Raw genomic sequence first — 16,155 nt, 5'->3', positions numbered from 1 at the left:
CAGTACAGTATGCCATCTTTGTTTGGCACTGTTTGCCCATGTGTTTAATGCCTGATTCTGTTTCCCCTTATTTTAATTTTAAAAAGACAAAAAAACATTTTAAAGAGAGATAATATATAGACCACATTGATAGAATACAATTGAGAAAGAGACCAATTTCAAGGAAAACATCCTAAGTCTCAGTCAAATGTTCAACGATCCAACTGTGAAGGAAAAGAAAATTAAAGAATGTGTGTCAATTATTAGAAATACACACTATTTGTATTTTGTGAAGGTTGTGAAATAAAATTAAGAATTTGATTAACCATTTTGGTTTTCTAGAAAGGTAAACTGCCATCACATGTATATTCATACAGAATACATAAATCCAACATTTTTCCTTTTAATTTTCAGCAATGCCGTGCATAGGTCCAAGAGTAGAGCTGGCCAGTACAAAGCCAGGAAGCGCGCTGTGCCTGGTGGTTCCCCTCTTTGGCCACTAGGGAACACCATCAGCTCCTAACTGTCTGGCTATGGGAGCTCTAAGTGGGGAAGGACTCTTTTTAATGCCGTTTAAGAAGGAAAAATCAACCTGCTCTTTAATGCATTCATTCAGCTGGAACATTTACAAATGAGGATTTGTAACCTAGAGACTGCCAGAGATGCGGGATGTAATTAGGTTTTTGCTGTGTCACGAACATACCTTGTATAAATGCTTTTAAATGCAGTCTTGAGGGTAATGACTCACTTCTCCATTCTCTCAAGAGAATTATTCCAGTTCTGACATGGCTCCAGTAGTTTTATCTGCTGGAGTAGATTATCTTATCTCTCTGAACTCTGAAACATAAAACCTAAGTAAGAACCTGAACTTAGATCTTTATAAGTCTTTAAATTAAACTGTCCCACTTATGGTTATCTGCTTAAATACTATTTATGTCAAGACAGGAGTTACAGTCCAGACTAAACCAAATCCTCAGTTAAGAAAATGGCAGCTATCCAGCACCCTCAGTTCCCAAGAGTCTGCTCCCTATTGAGACAGGTACCCTGTTTCCCCGAAAATAAGGCCTAGCCAAACAATCAGCTCTAATGCATCTTTTGGAGCAAAAATTAATATAAGATCCAGTCTTATATTATACTATATTATATAAAACCTGGTCTTATAGTAAAATAAGACCCGGTCTTATATTATAGTAAAGTAAGACCGGGTCTTATATTAATTTTTGCTCCAAAAAACGCATTAGAGCTGACGGTCCAGGTAGACCTTATTTCCTGGGAAACACGGTAGTGCTGCTGCATGATGGCTGTAGGTCCCCCTTCTCTTGCTGTGCACTAGTTCACTGTTCTCTTTCAGCTGTTTCCTCTAGCTAACAATCTGCTTTTTTAAAGGTCTAAGTTACTTTAAACCATTTAAAGGACAACCAAGCTGCATGAGAAATTTTGGCTAGTAAGCCTGCCTGGCTGCTGAAGGTCTTCCTGGGAAGCTGAAAGCTGGTGGGGACCCCACATTCCACTGTCTGGTCTTTTTTTTTATCACAGTCCAAAAACCAACTTTGGCAGAGCATGATGATTGAGTCTTATATTACCATATTCCCAAGAGATTGTTGTACAAAGAACAATAAATTGCAATTTATTAAGTCATTATGAACAAATAAGGCGTAGGCGTAATGATGGAGGCACGTGCTTTAATGGAAAGAGCTCTTGGGTTATTGAGGTTATGTCAACAGATGGCAGCCTAATTTGTTAAATGTGGGTTTTATTGCTTGGTTTCTCAGTGGGTACATTATTTCCAAGTGTGAGGGATACAGTTTCCTAGAATGTCCCGTATGTACTACAATATGAATATGTCTTATTTTATAGTCACTTACCACAGTGTAATCTCACCTGGTGCACCTCCACAGGTTGATATGACCCTCTACTTCAACGAAGATGAAGGAAGATCACAGCATGCTATTAAGATAGGCGAGGCTATGCCAGGTAACAAATAAACCCTGAACTCTCAGTGCCTTAACACTATAAAGGTTTGTTTTTCATTCATGCCCATGTTCCTGTTCAGACGGTTCACAAGGGCAGCTGTTCTCTAAGCAGCAAATTCAGGGATTGGGGCTCCTTCTATCATGTACCCCCACCATCTTGGAACCTTCACTTCCAGCTATGCAGGTGGAAAGAGAGCCAGCCTGAAAGACTATGAGAGGTGTTTTATGCAATGGGTGTTGGGAAATGTAATCTTCTTCTGAGCTCAAAAGGAAAATTAAATGGTTTATTGAACACATAATCGGCTTGGCCACAATCATTTATTATTTCTAACAAAGAACCTTTCTCTAAATATCAATTTCATCTTTCCATTTCAATCCCACCTTCTTGGAGTCTATGAAATTTCTAATAAAAGGGAGAAATTAATAAAACTTTTGCATCCTTGTGACATTATTAAACATATTTTAACTTACATGAGCATTTTAATCTATGTAAGTTTCACTTAACCTGGAAAAATATTGTAATTATAAACCACTTTCCATAGATGGAAGAACACACCCTTACTCCCCCTCACGCCACCACTACCCCCTTTTGACTTCAGACTATGTTACAATTAGAACCTACAACCACTTGAAGGGTCTTGCTTCTTCACAGTTGCAAAGCCTTAACTCTTCCATACACAACAAAGAATATTAAACTAGAGTAATGTTCCCAAATTCCTGACAGATTTTAATCTTTGAGATACAGAAATGAGAAATCAGAATTCCCAAGAATTCCAGAAACCATAAGTTCTTTTTAAAATACTGCAAAAATTGTTCCTATTCTTTATTCATTGTTATGGACACCTGAAACAAATCTGTTTAATAATTAAGTATAAAGTATAGTATAGTATTACAAAGAAGTACAGCCTATAGCAAATATTGAAACACTAGAGAACCACGAGAAAACATTCATAGGTGGTGTTTGAGTGATGTAACTAACATTCAGATACACCAGCAAGTTTAATAGCACCATCAGAATCACATGTGGAAATTGCCAACTTGATCATTTATTTTGCTTCCCAAATGTGTTATTTCTTGTAATGCCACTCACAGGATTTGCACAAGGTATACCATGCATATAATCATATTGATATTTATTTTATTTGCAAGGATAACTCATGTTAACAGCAGATGGTGCCATGAATACACACCTATAAAACGGAACAGCTACAAGCAACACCAACCAATTAGATAATGACCACTTCTCTCTAAGTGCTGATGTTAACCTTCAGCTCCACGTGTTAGCAAAACCTGCAAAGGAATTCTGGCGCCACTGACACAGTAAGTCAGGGCAAATGCAGTAACTCCTGCGCCATGACCAGCAGCAATCACTTGTTTGCCAGCTCCCTGTCATTGATTGTCAGGTCCCTGCCTGCTGGGTGGACCTTTGAAGAGCCCTTTGCCTTTCATCCTTTTCCCAATATTAACTAGTTTCTATTTACTTTCCAAGACCTCCCAAACTCTGGATGCTGCTTCCCTGTCAGGATCTCTAGCTGTTTCTTTTCTCACACATGTTCCTGCCTTACATACTGCCTGCCCTCTGCTTAACACCTAGACCTGAGGGCTGCCAGCTCCCATTACCATCAATGCCCTGGTGACACCTATGTTGATAACCTCATCTTACCTAGGTGGGCCTTAATGGGAAATATGTATAATCTTAAATTGACATATTGAAATAAAATACTTCATATAAGATCTTAATCTCATGATAACTCTGAGAGGCTAAGATGATGGCAGACATTATTTTCTCCAACTTAGGATGAGAAAAACAGATGCATCTCAATATTTAATAGGGCTGAACTCAGACCGGTGTTTCCTTTTTATTCTTTGAATAGATATGTGAATGCCTACCGTTGGCCAAGCATCTAATGCAGCTTTTATGTCATTGCTCCATATTCCCTAGGAGTGAACACACTTACATTAGCAAGAAGAATAGCATTTGACCCGTATGATATTGAGTACAGATATTCATAACAAGAGGGTATAGAGGAGGAGTCTGTGTTGGTTGAATATTCTTTCCAAAGCATTAATCATGTCTGAGCACTTTCATTAATTGTTTCTTAATAGTTGATGCTAAGAGCTAGTTCATCCACCTTCACAGCCCACAGAGGAGTGCATGAGGCACAAGTCAGAGATGCTGACATGAAGTGCTTTCCAGTTTATAAAGTGCATTCACTTACATGTCCTCTAATCCTCCCAATTTTCTGAAGGAATAGGGTCAGGATTATCCTGATTACATAGATGAAACCGAGGCGGGGGCATAAAATGAGATCCAAGATTAAATCTACTCTTTCATTCTTGATAAATTGGACTAGTACTTGGAGAACCTAGTTGGGGGTCAGGAATGTGGCAAGAAAGTGATTGTGATGAAATATTCCGCAAATTTAATTTTACCCACCTGCCAAACTAAGACAGGTAAATAGATGTTGCCGTTCCACTGAAAAATCCCACCCAGTTTCTGACAATGCATAAAGGCTTAGACTGGCTGCATTTGCAGCTTCAAGCTAGCACACCTCTTCCTGGGTTCCTGTTGTGCTTAGTACCACAGGGAAGCTTTGTGACAGCCCAGGTTCAGCTGCACAAGCTGCCCAGTGACCACTGTTGCTGTCTCATCTGCCTGCACTGAATAACCACATAGGACGTGCATGTAGTCCACCCACGTCCTGTGGTTAGCAAACCAAAAAGCAGCTGGAATGGAGCTCAATCTGCCATTGGGAGGCAGTGCGGTATAGTGGTTGAGTGTTTGGGACACTGAACACAGCTGCAGTTCAAAGTCTGGCTTCATTGTTTACCATAGTGCAAGTTCAACAATCTAGTTACCTCCTCTATGATTCCAGCTCCTTATCTGTAAATAGATAAATAATGGCACCAGCCTCCAAAGTTGTGAAGATGAGGGGTGGCAGAATAGGCCACCCCAAATAGGCCACTTTGGCATAAGGATTCTTTTGAGCTGAAGACTTTTGAAAACAGCAGGTGCAAGAAGAGTGCTCTGACTCTCCCCCCTTTCTTCCTAAAAGCAGATAAAACCCCCATATGGGAGATGTCCTCCCTGTACCGAAACGAAAGCAACCTTCTTATCATCTAGGACAGGAAGTTGAAGATGAGAGAATTCTGTACAAACAGACCTTGTTAAAATAATTCTTATCTTCCTGTAGCCTCCCCATATATTTTACTTTTCAACAATGGCCTTTCTTTGTTCAACTTAATATAAATGCATTTAGGTTTTGCCTCTTCTTTGGGTCTTCATTTCCTTATGTGGGCTCCCTTGTCACCTAAAACTTATATGAAATAAATTTTCATACTTTTCTCCCGTTAGTCTGTTTTATGTCATTTTAATTCTCAGGCTCAGATGAAAATGCTAAGAGGGTAGAGGTAAAATTTTGCTTACAAGGATTAAATAAGATAACAGTTTATCTGAAATACATCACTATGGAAGAAATATTTACTATTGTCTACTAAATACGTGTATATGTATATATGAATGTAAATGCAAAAAATGATCTGGAAGGTAGCCCACTAAACAGGTAATAGTGGTTTAGTTCTAGGGAAGTGAGTTTTGGGGGAGGGACTGGGAATGATAGGTGACTTTCCCATTTACTCTTATTTCTGAATTTTGTAATTTTTACAATGAGAATTTATTTACCAATGAATGATTTGTGGAACTTTAACTGTGATGTATAGATCTGAACGGTCATTGTAGCACTCTTAGAAAGCATCCCATTATATACTAAAAAAAGTCTATCATTTCATTCATTAATACAGGTTTTGTATTTTCTAAAATAACCCAAAAATATCTAGACAAAATACAAACCTGATTGATTTAAAAAATCACATGGATTTTACCATAAGAAATTGTTGCTCTAGGAAATAATGAAAGCAGTGTCACAGAAACCTGCATTACTGGGCTCCAGTCATATCATCTTAGAAATCTCATGTATTGTCATTATAACAGAAGTTAAGTACATGACAGTGCCATCCATTTTCAATACCACATTGAGGGGCAGAGGGGTCATTGTCTTTCGTCTGCTGCAGTCATACCTGGGACATTGAGTTTCCACATTCTAAACTTCCATTCATGTGACAAAAAAAAGTTCCAGATGTGTGCTGCTGTTATTTCATCAGGGCCCAACAGCCATGGGTTGTTCTGCAAGACACGTGTCTATAGATAATAAGAGAAAGTTACAACTGAAATAAACTTTGTAATTTAGAGCCAATGTTTGGCCCACTTAACAAGGAATTTTGTTGTGACTTTTGTGATTAGTATTTGGGAATATTAGTAAGAACAACAATTTAACTCTTTGAACAGTTTTATTCTTCAGGGCATACACTGTGGAAAGAGGAACCAGGGTAGAGATGCTTCTGGGGTTTTTATTCCCACAGACAGAACCTAAGTGTACCAACAGAGGTCTACAGTAACCCCTGTCCTCTGTTTGCAGGTGTGTCGAGAAGCCACAGGGAGGTGTAAAGGCTGAGGCCTCATGTTCCCCAGCTGGTGAAATTGAGTTGAAAATAACTCAGATACCTCTTCAGCATGGTAAGCCATTTACACTATCCCAGAGGAAATTAAACCTTTTTCAGGGAAAGTTGGGAGGTGGGGGGAAGGAGGAGGGAGAGAGTGTTTAAGAAGAGGGAAGAGGGAGGGCTAAGCAGAAAGGGGCTAACAACCTCAGGGAGGGGTCTTTACAGAACCAGCCCAGGTAGGAGCTCCTGCTATTACAAGATATAACCACCAGGTGGCACATAAGAAAGCATCAAATTCAAGTCCTCGGCGGACTACAGGCTTGTTTGAAAGCTCACCAGCCCACCAGGTCAAACAAAGCAGATGTGACTATAAATACACCCTTGGGAAGTGCGCGGCATCTAGATAAGAGGGAATTACGAGGGACTTATAATAGGATTTGGGTTTCTGTTAGATGATTTTGAGAAGGATTCAGCTGTGAGGATTGCTGTGAATTGGGTGCTGTCAGAAAGGGGAGGGTAATTTGGAGATTGAGTATCTTAATTTTTATCTAGGAGGTAGCAGGAAGGGGAGGGATGCTGCTAACACGCTCACTGATAAAGAAGCAAGAGTTGCTCATGTTAGCCAGGAGAGGGGGTTGTTGGGTTGTTTTTGGGTTTCACACGGTGTTTTTGTCTGTGCTAAAGGCATGATTGCCAAGTGGTCTCTTCTTTGTCTCACTTCATGGCGGTCACAGAGTCACCTCACTAGACATTGCCGTTTTGTGAAATAGTTTATGTTTGGTAGGTATTAAAACCAGTTCCCTGCTGTGGATACTAGGCCAGTACCCAGCTGACAGTTTTCCAGACTGCTTTGTTCTTTTTCACCTGCTTCCTCTCTATAGAAGGAGCAACTGCCAGAAGGACCCCCCAGGCAGTTATCCCTCAGGAAAGCCCTGGCATGGGGGGTAAGGCCCAGGCCGGTGGCCTTGGACCCACCTGATGTTGCATCTCAGATCTGTCAGTCACTGGCAGTGTGACCTTGAGTGAATTATTTAACTTTTCTGTGCTTGTTTCCTCATTCCTGAAACAGAGTGGAAAAATAGTACCTATGTCTTATGGAAATCAGGAAGTTTTAATGAGATAACATATATCCTTAAACCAGTGTCTAACACATGATAAGCATTTAACTTAGACTCTCTACCCTGTTTATCATTTGTCAGAGGTCCCCGTCTCTTGGCAAATCACAACGCACTCTGGAAACCCATCCAGAGGGCTGAAGAATCAAACAATATTTGATTTCTATAAAATTTGTATTGCTAGAAAGAGTTCAGAAAAGAAGCTGATGAGTTGTCTTCCATGCCTGGTTTGTCAAAATTTTTGAAAACACCCCAAATTTAGTAAGAAGAGACTTGTATTAAAAGGACTATTGCAAGGGGGTAGGGAAGTATTACAGTATAGTGCTGTGACCTAAAGGTCTGCGAGCATCTCAGGAGTAAGGTAAAAAGAGTTTTTCTGTTGTAGACAAGAGTAAAACAAGGCTAAGAATCAGGTATGGGAAGGCGGGATGAAGACTGGAATGATCAGATAGTGGGTCAGAGCGCTTGAGGCCAGGCTATTCTCAGCAAGGGCTGTATTCTGGCTCAGGCTAAAGGCAGGGTGGGTCATAGTTCAGGGGCCTGGAAGGAAAGAAACTTTCAGAGGAAGGAAAGAAACTTAACCAAAGTTTGGTTATCAGCATTTTGTTGCAATTGATCAGTGGGGCAAGCAGTTCCGCTAATCATTTATGAAGCAAAGAAAGGCAATGTTGAGGGTCTGTATCCAGCCCTGTCACAGGTAAACAAGGTGAGTCTTATCTGAGCCATACGGGAAAGGGTGGGTCTTTGCAGTAAAACCCTTTTGGAGAACACCAAGGGTTGTGGGATTTCTTAATCTCAGTCACTGTTTTCCAGGATCACTGGGCTCAGGTAAAAATCAACATTGTCAGGTTGCAGAGTACATATTTCCTATTTCTCAAATTGTTGTATTTCAGATAAAGGATGAAATTGGGGCTTTAATATATAACCTGAGAGATTCTGGATCTTTATACAGAGGTGCAGATCCGGAAGGGAGAGAGTCTGGGGAGAGGGCATGTTTATTTGTACCACCCTTGGCAAACGTACTCGCTTGTTGTGTAGCTCCTGCATTTCTTCTGACCTCCTAGTGGATCCAGGAGAAGTAAAACTTAAAATGAGGCAGCATCAGCATAAGTGCTGAGACTGCACTTTAGTTTAACCCATATTGACAGCTCTCTCTTTCTCGGTGCAAGTGTTTGCCTTTAGCTCAGCACTGAAATGCTTCCCCGGCAGAGTGCTTCTGCCTCCCCTGAATGGTTTCCTGTGTTGCTTACTTCACTTCTCTTGTAAGAATTCAAACGTTTTGCTTACATGTCAGGGTTTTCTAAACCAGTTTGCATCCATAACACCTCCCCTTTCTTCCTTTCTCTCTCATAGCATTTTGTCCTGCTGTGACATGACTTTACAGGGCTGCGAATTCATTTCGCAACAGAGCTGGGCAGACTTGTAATTCCTACAACTTGCTTTGTGTCCTGGAAGCCAGCCTGCATCTGGAGTAGACCCTAAGAGATGACCAGGGGTACTTAAGCCTGTCCCCATCCCTTGAGGGACATCTTTATAAAATGTTCCTGCTAGGTTCTGAGCAGTTAAGCTCTGATTTGCTTTTCCTTTCATGAGCCAAGAGACCAATGCTGTCAAGTACAAGCTGATGATTTGAACTAATTCTGAGGAATTTGTGGAAATGCTCAAAATCCAAGTGGGGACCAAGGAAGCTGTCTGACAGCTGCAGCTGGGAAGTGGGTACAGTGTGTCTTTCTTTCCATACTCCCCCCTCCCCTTCTGACCCATCCTCTTTCCTGAAGAGACTCTTCTCTCCCCAGTCCAATGCCTTCTCCCCTTCTTCAATACAAAACCCCCCAAACTGCCTGTTCTGAAACAAAGGATGTGAATCATAGGGGCCTCTATAACTTAGAAGGAACTCGACACTCCACATTTGGAAAGCTAATGCTAGCCATTTTTATTGACATGTTGGAAGATTCTAATTATGTGTTTTCCAAGGAGTGAGAGAGGTAGCTTTTCAGCTGTTGGCCTGCTTCCTTCCCCTGGAGGCTGTTTCTTTTAGTAGAAAAGGTATTTCGTGGCACCTCAAAGAAGAAACAACAAAACATTTAGGAATACCCTTGCATCGAGGGCACAAAAAGAAAGCTGAGGCAGTGTGAACCACAGGTATAGAGATAACACTCTTAGAGGGAGGCACTGATTCCATAGGGGGTGGGGTTGGGCAGAGTATTTGGTCACACAGGCTGTGCACTACCACTCTCAGTGACAGTGTAATGTCTGCAGGGAATTCCTGCACAGAAGCAGGAGAAGACAGGCGAATGTGTCGTCTGCAGCCACATCGAGAACAGAGCCCTCCTCCTTGCCCTTGCTCACTCTCGGTTCCTGTGCTCCTGATGATGCTGACTCAGCACCAGGAATGGAACAGGTGGCCCAGCCTAGGCCAATCAGCCCATCCTCATGCATCAGGCACTGTAACTGGTTTAGAAATGGGCGCAAGATCCAAGATGGTCCAATCATTGGATCCCAGGACTTGTGTGGCAGCTCTCTGGAAGAATGTCTCTCTTCTCATTGAACTTGAACCTAAGAAACAGTGAGGCTGGAGCTGCTTCTTCAACCAACTACTCAGAGCCAAGAACAGAACCAGCATACAGAGGAGAGCAGAGGCAGCCAAGAAAGAGAGAAATCACATTGTTTGATTTCTGTGGCAGCTCTCTCCTGAAACCAGTCCTCAGTTTCATGTGCCAATAAAGTCCCATTAACCTCAATCCAATTTGAGTTAGTTTCTATCACTGGACACTCCCCGTCCTATCTGAGAGAATCAATATGCTTAACACATAATAGGTGCTCAAAAAGGTTCCGGAATGAATTTATGAATCAATTGAAGGAATTCAGAACAGGCCTCCCCAAGATGTGCCACCTTGGCATGTGGATTATTTTGAGCTGAGGGCAATGGAGACCCTGAGGGTTCAAGAGAAAATTTTACCTCTCCCTTAAAGAATTTAAATTTGGACTGTTGCCCATAATGAGAGTTATCACCAGAAATAACTTTAATGACCTATCTATAGGCTAGTGCAAACTTGTAATTACTGAACATGTGCTCTTCTTATCATCCTGAGAATGACCCTTCTCCCTCTGAAGCCCCGATGTGCCTTACTTCATCCTTAGCTCAGAATGTAATATATACTTAATTTCACCTTTCTGTCTCTGAGCATCTCATAAATGTGGAGTCTCCGATACTCTCACATATATGGATTTCCAGTAAGTCCACATGTAATTAAGTTTGGTTATTTTCTCTTGTTAGTCTGTCTCATGTAGATTTAATTATTAAACCAGCTGAAAGAACCTAGAAGGGTAGGGTAAAATTTCTTCCCCCACCTCCCCGGCACATGTTTATCTTTAATGTATCGTGCAGGTATCCACACACACTTTAGTCCTTCTCGGTTCCTTTTCAAGTGAGTTCAAAGAGCTTCGTGTATTTAAATTCAAAGTAAGTGAATAGTAGGTATTATTTTTGTTTGAAAATGAGCAGGGCCTCAAGTGGGGGGAGCAAGAAGGAAGAAGAAAGCAAACCAGAGATGATGAAGATAAGAAAATTGGTGGACTTCCAAAGCAAGTGGTTACCTTCTCAGAAGAGAGACAAAAGTAAAAATCCCTCCAAAGAAATGGATGCTATTGATCTACCTTAAATGAAGGAAGTTAGAAACAATATAGTGATTAAAATTTTTCTAAGGCTTGCACCTTGAAAAGCTTAGACTTTTAAGGCACTGCGTATGGTATAAACGGGTTCAATCCTGTTAGAATTGCTTTTGCCAGAAATTGGGGGGGGGGGGTGTATCTTTTGATCCATGTTTCAAATACCATTACTAGGTAACAATCACAAAACTTGGGTTTATACAACCATTTATTTCACATGTAGTTTCGTGAGTAAGGAATTTGGGAAGGGCTACACTGGGCAGTTTGTCTTCCTGGCTTCAGGTGTGGCAGCAAGGTCTAGATGATACACTTTCAAGTGGCGTCTTTGCTCACGTGTCTGATATTTCAGTGCTCCTGGGCTTTTCTTGCTCTCCACCTAGCACCTCAGACCTCAGGGCTCCTTCATGTAGCTGGGGCTTCCTACAGCATGGTGGTTTCAGTATAGTTGCATTTCCTAGAAGCAGGAAATAGATGTAATCAGGCCAAATAAGGGTTGTACTGAAACAGGTGTAGTGTGACTATTGCCATATTCTATTGGTCAAAGCAGAACTCATTGGTCACAGAACTCATCCAGGTTCAAGGGGGAGTGTCAAGTTCATATTACAGAAGAGCAATGAGATTGGAAGAGATGTTGTAGTCATCTTTAGATCATACAATCTGCTACAATCCATAATTTTCTTCTTAGGAATTTATCACATGGAAATAATGCCAAAGAAGTTATAAAAACAGAGAAACTCATCACAACTTTTGTAGCAACAACAACGAAAAGTGGAGACAACCTACATATCTACTAATAGATAAGTTAGTAAGTAAAATACTGACATACATGTTCCAACTAACAAGAATATGAAGCCACAATAATTAAGAAGGTTATGAAACAACATGAACAAATGTTGCTATAAGAGAAGAAAAAGTAAAATTAAAAAGCATGGCACTATGATGATAATTATATATGAACACCTGCATGTATCTGGACAAACTCTTAAGAGGAAATATGTAGAATTGCATTGAGGTGGTAAGATTATGTATGCCTTCCATTTTCTTCTTTATTGTTATAGCTTCACACACACACACACACACACACACCAATGAAAATTAGAAGAAAAGAAGAGAACTGAAGCTTTAATTGTCAGTGCTCAGTACTTGGCAGGTACGTGTACTTTTTTTTTTTTTCAGGAGGGCACAACTCACAGTGGCCCATGTGGGGATTGAACCAGCAACCTTGGTGTTATTAGCACCGCGCTCTAACCAACTGAGCTAACCAGGCATCCCCAGGTACATGTACTGAAGAAGTGTAGGGAAGACAAGGGGAACCCATGGCTCTCCCTACAATTCCCTCAGATTCAGACAGACTGCCAGATCAGACTATCCACAGATATTCTCATTTATAATTAACCTTCTGATTTGACCCTTCATCTTTGGAATGCTGATTGTCATGGAAGCAATAATTATTGTATTAGTCTTGCTATGTGTCTAAGGCTTTCACGCTGTAACACTGAAAACACTTTAAAAAGCTACTATGGCACATAAACATAAGGTGATGTTTTAATCTTTTTTCTTCATGATTCCATCTTGTCCATGGTTTCTAAAATTGTCACTGGCAATTTGTCCTGGGAATTTATCCTAGAATGCTCTGGTGAGAACTACATTAACTCTAGGTCCTCTGTTCACAGCCTCTCTTTTCCTGGGGACTCTGTGTTTTCTAAGTGAAGAGGCTATCGAGTCTGGAATAGTCTGTGCTAATCAAACTGCAAGTGAAGTTTTTGGAGTGGCCCTGAATTGAATCTGGGTCCCAAAGACCAAGGACCAGCCCTCCTATCACAATGACACTGATAGCTGAGTGACCGCCAACCCTTCATAGTCAGCCTTTGAACAGGGATTGCTTTTCAATATTACCTTAACTTGCTAGTCATTAGTGTGTCTTTTTTAGAGGGCTTTTAAAAAGAGTTATTAAGGAAGATGAAAGAAAGTTCACTAAAGGCCAAAGTCTCAAGAAATTCTGATTAAATAATTGCAAAAACAGATTTTAAAAAAGAACTATCCAGTTAGCTGGCATGACCACTAATTATGTTTGTATAGTTAACGACTGGAGAAAACCTGGAAGACATCTATTATTACCATTCTCATTTTACAAATGAGGAGATTGAAGCATAAAGAGGTTAAGAAATTTGTGCAAGATCACCAGCTAGTGGGCAGCCCAACCAGCACTCGAACCTGAGCAGTCGGCCCCCAGAGTCCTGTACGTAACTATGATTCTACACTCCTTGGGTCAGAATTCCACTAGAATTCCATTTTAACAAATGCAGCTACAAAGAATCTGTAATAAAATGTTTTCCTATCTAGGTGCATGCTTTTTGGTCAAGTTGTAGCAAAGAGTCCTGTACTCAAAATAATTCATAAGGTTTCTCTTTCTCTTCTTGATCATACAACTCCAGGTTAGAAAAGATGCTACAATTTGCAATACAGCGAAAACCTTTAGAGGATTTCCTCCCTCTCCAGCTATCACATAGTCATAATAAGAGTAGGTAAAATATACTGAGCCTTTGCATGGTGTGCTGGTCGATTTTATTGGTTCCCTCCCCCTGACCCACCCCCACGAAACACTCCTATTGATATTCATGCCCCCACGTAGTCCCTCGAATCTGGGCTGGCCTTGTTGACTCTATTAACCAATGGAATTTGGAATATGGCAGAAATGATGCTGTGCTACTAGTTCCAGGTTTATATCTTAAAAGGATAGTAGCTTCTACTTTTTGTGGTTGGAATCTCTACCATGCAGACGCCAGGTGGGGAGAGAGAGAGGGAGGACCATCTGAGCCCAGCCCCCAGTCAATCTGCCCGCTGATTCAGCTACACAAGTGACGGCTTGCAAGACCAATAGAAAGTCACTCAGCATACCCCAGCCAAAATAACCTGTTGTTGTTTTAAATCACCAAGTTTGAGGGCGGTCATGCAGCAGTAGCTATCTGGAGCACCAGGTGCCTTTGCCATTTTTCAGTGCACTCATTCCCAAATATTTATTCTCTACTGTGTGCCAGCTCCAGGAACTACGTACAGTGCTGAAAATGAACAATTAAACAAACAAATAAACAATGTTTACTCTGAATAAAATGTAGCCAGATAAAGAGTGACAGATGAGAGTGGTTATTTTAGATGAGGAGGTCAAGGAAGGCCCTTCTAAGGATCTTCCTTTCAAGTTGAGATCTGAATGATCTAGAAGGAGCCAACTGCCAAAAGATTAGAAGGCAGCAAGTTCCAGACAGCAGATAAGTTAAAAGGCTCCAAGGTGGGAGGGGCTTGGCATGTTTAAAAAGCAGAAGGCCAGGGGCTGGACCACAGTGAGTGAGGGGTAGCGTGACGAGGAAATTCAGTCAAAGAGGTCGGTAGGAACTAGATCATGTTTAGACCACGGTGGACTTTGGATTTTATTCTATGTGTAAAGGAAACCATTGGAGGGTTTTACACATGGAGTGATATGCTCTAATGTGAGCTCTTAAAAAGATGGTTCTGGCAGCTTTGTGGAATAAAAATTGCAGAGGCAACAAGCCACCCTGGTGGAAACTCCCCCCTGCCCCTTCAGAGAAATTAGTCAGGCAACTCGGGCAGTAATAGCCCAAGCACTGAGTGAGAGTGGCTCAGACTGGGGAAGCGGTTCTCCAAGTGTGGTCTTACCAGTTTGGCAGTTCCTCAAAAAGTTAGACATAGACTTGCCATGTGGCCTAGAAGTTCTACTGCTATATACATACCCAAAAGAACTGAAAACAGATGTCCACACAAAAACTTGTACACTCTTGTTCATAGCAACATAATTGAGAATAGCCAAAAAGTGAAAATTACCCAAATATCCATCAACTGATAAATACATAAAATGAAATATTATTCAGCTATAAAACAAATGAAGTACTGATACATGCTACAACATGGATGAACTTTGAAAACATTATGTTAAGTAAAAGAAACCAGACAGAAAAGAACTACACGTGGTAAGATTCAATTTTTATGAAGCGTCCAGAATTGGCAAATCCGTAGAATAAGAAAGTAGATTAATGGTTACCAGGTACTGGTATGAGGCAAATGGGTAATGACTGCTAATGGAGTGATGGAAATATTCTGGAATAAGATAGTGGTGATTTTGCACAACTTTGTGAATATATTGAAAACCATTGACTGTATATCTTAAAAGAATGAAGTTGATGGTATGAAAATTACATCTCAATTTTTTTTGAATGTTAAAAATTGTGGTCTGGGACGTATTATGGAATCTGTAAGGTCAAAACTATATTCATAACAGTAAGACATTATTTGCCTTTTTTATTCTTTCATGAGTATACAGTAGAGTTTTCCGGAGGCTACATGACATGTGATATTGAAGCAGATTGAATGCAGAAGTAGTTATGAAAATACAAGCTTTTTTAAAAAGTCAGACATTAAAGAGATCAAACAAACAAGTGGACAGCAATACCACTCTTCTTACTACATTTTTTGGGAAAATATGGCTGCTTTAAAATATGTATTATTTATATTAATGTGCTGTGGACTTATTTTTTAATTAATAAATAAATATTTTAAATTTGCTTCACATATGATTTCTAATGCTAACAATAAATATCAATATAACCCACATAAACACTGGAGTCCACAATAGTTTCCAAGTGTGTAAAGGGATCCTAAAACCAAAAAGTGAGAGGATAGCTGAACTAGAATGACTGCAGTGGAGGTGGTACAGAGTGATTGGATTTAAGCTATATCTGCAGGTAGACCCCATGGCTGGGGCGTTAACATGGTAAGTAAAAGAAAAACCATCAAGAACGATTTCTGGTTTGGGGCCTAAGCAAATGTGAATGGTGGTGCCATGAGCGGAAATGGGGAGAACTGTGTGAGGAGGGGAATTGGTAGAGAATATGAAGTTCTGTATCAGA

General features: G+C 40.6%; 1 long non-coding RNA gene across 2 annotated transcripts; it reads left to right on the top strand.

Moving 5' to 3' along the window:
* Positions 1-1,855: 1,855 nt before the first annotated feature.
* Positions 1,856-15,722, top strand: LOC141570122 (uncharacterized). 2 transcript variants are annotated; one of them, XR_012494022.2, is made up of 3 exons: positions 1,856-1,953; positions 6,428-6,525; positions 12,413-15,722. It is a non-coding gene; the product is annotated as an uncharacterized LOC141570122 (long non-coding RNA). The 2 variants fall into 2 exon arrangements; XR_012494021.2 differs by lacking the exon at positions 12,413-15,722 and adding an exon at positions 9,827-10,308.
* The last annotated feature ends 433 nt before the right edge of the window (positions 15,723-16,155 follow it).

Source organism: Rhinolophus sinicus, chromosome 1 (assembly GCF_057876585.1).
Source record: "Rhinolophus sinicus isolate RSI-liver-muscle chromosome 1, RSI-T2T, whole genome shotgun sequence".
NCBI lineage: Eukaryota > Metazoa > Chordata > Mammalia > Chiroptera > Rhinolophidae > Rhinolophus > Rhinolophus sinicus.
Note: the sequence above shows the minus strand (reverse complement) of the source record. Positions and strands in the feature narration are given on the sequence as shown.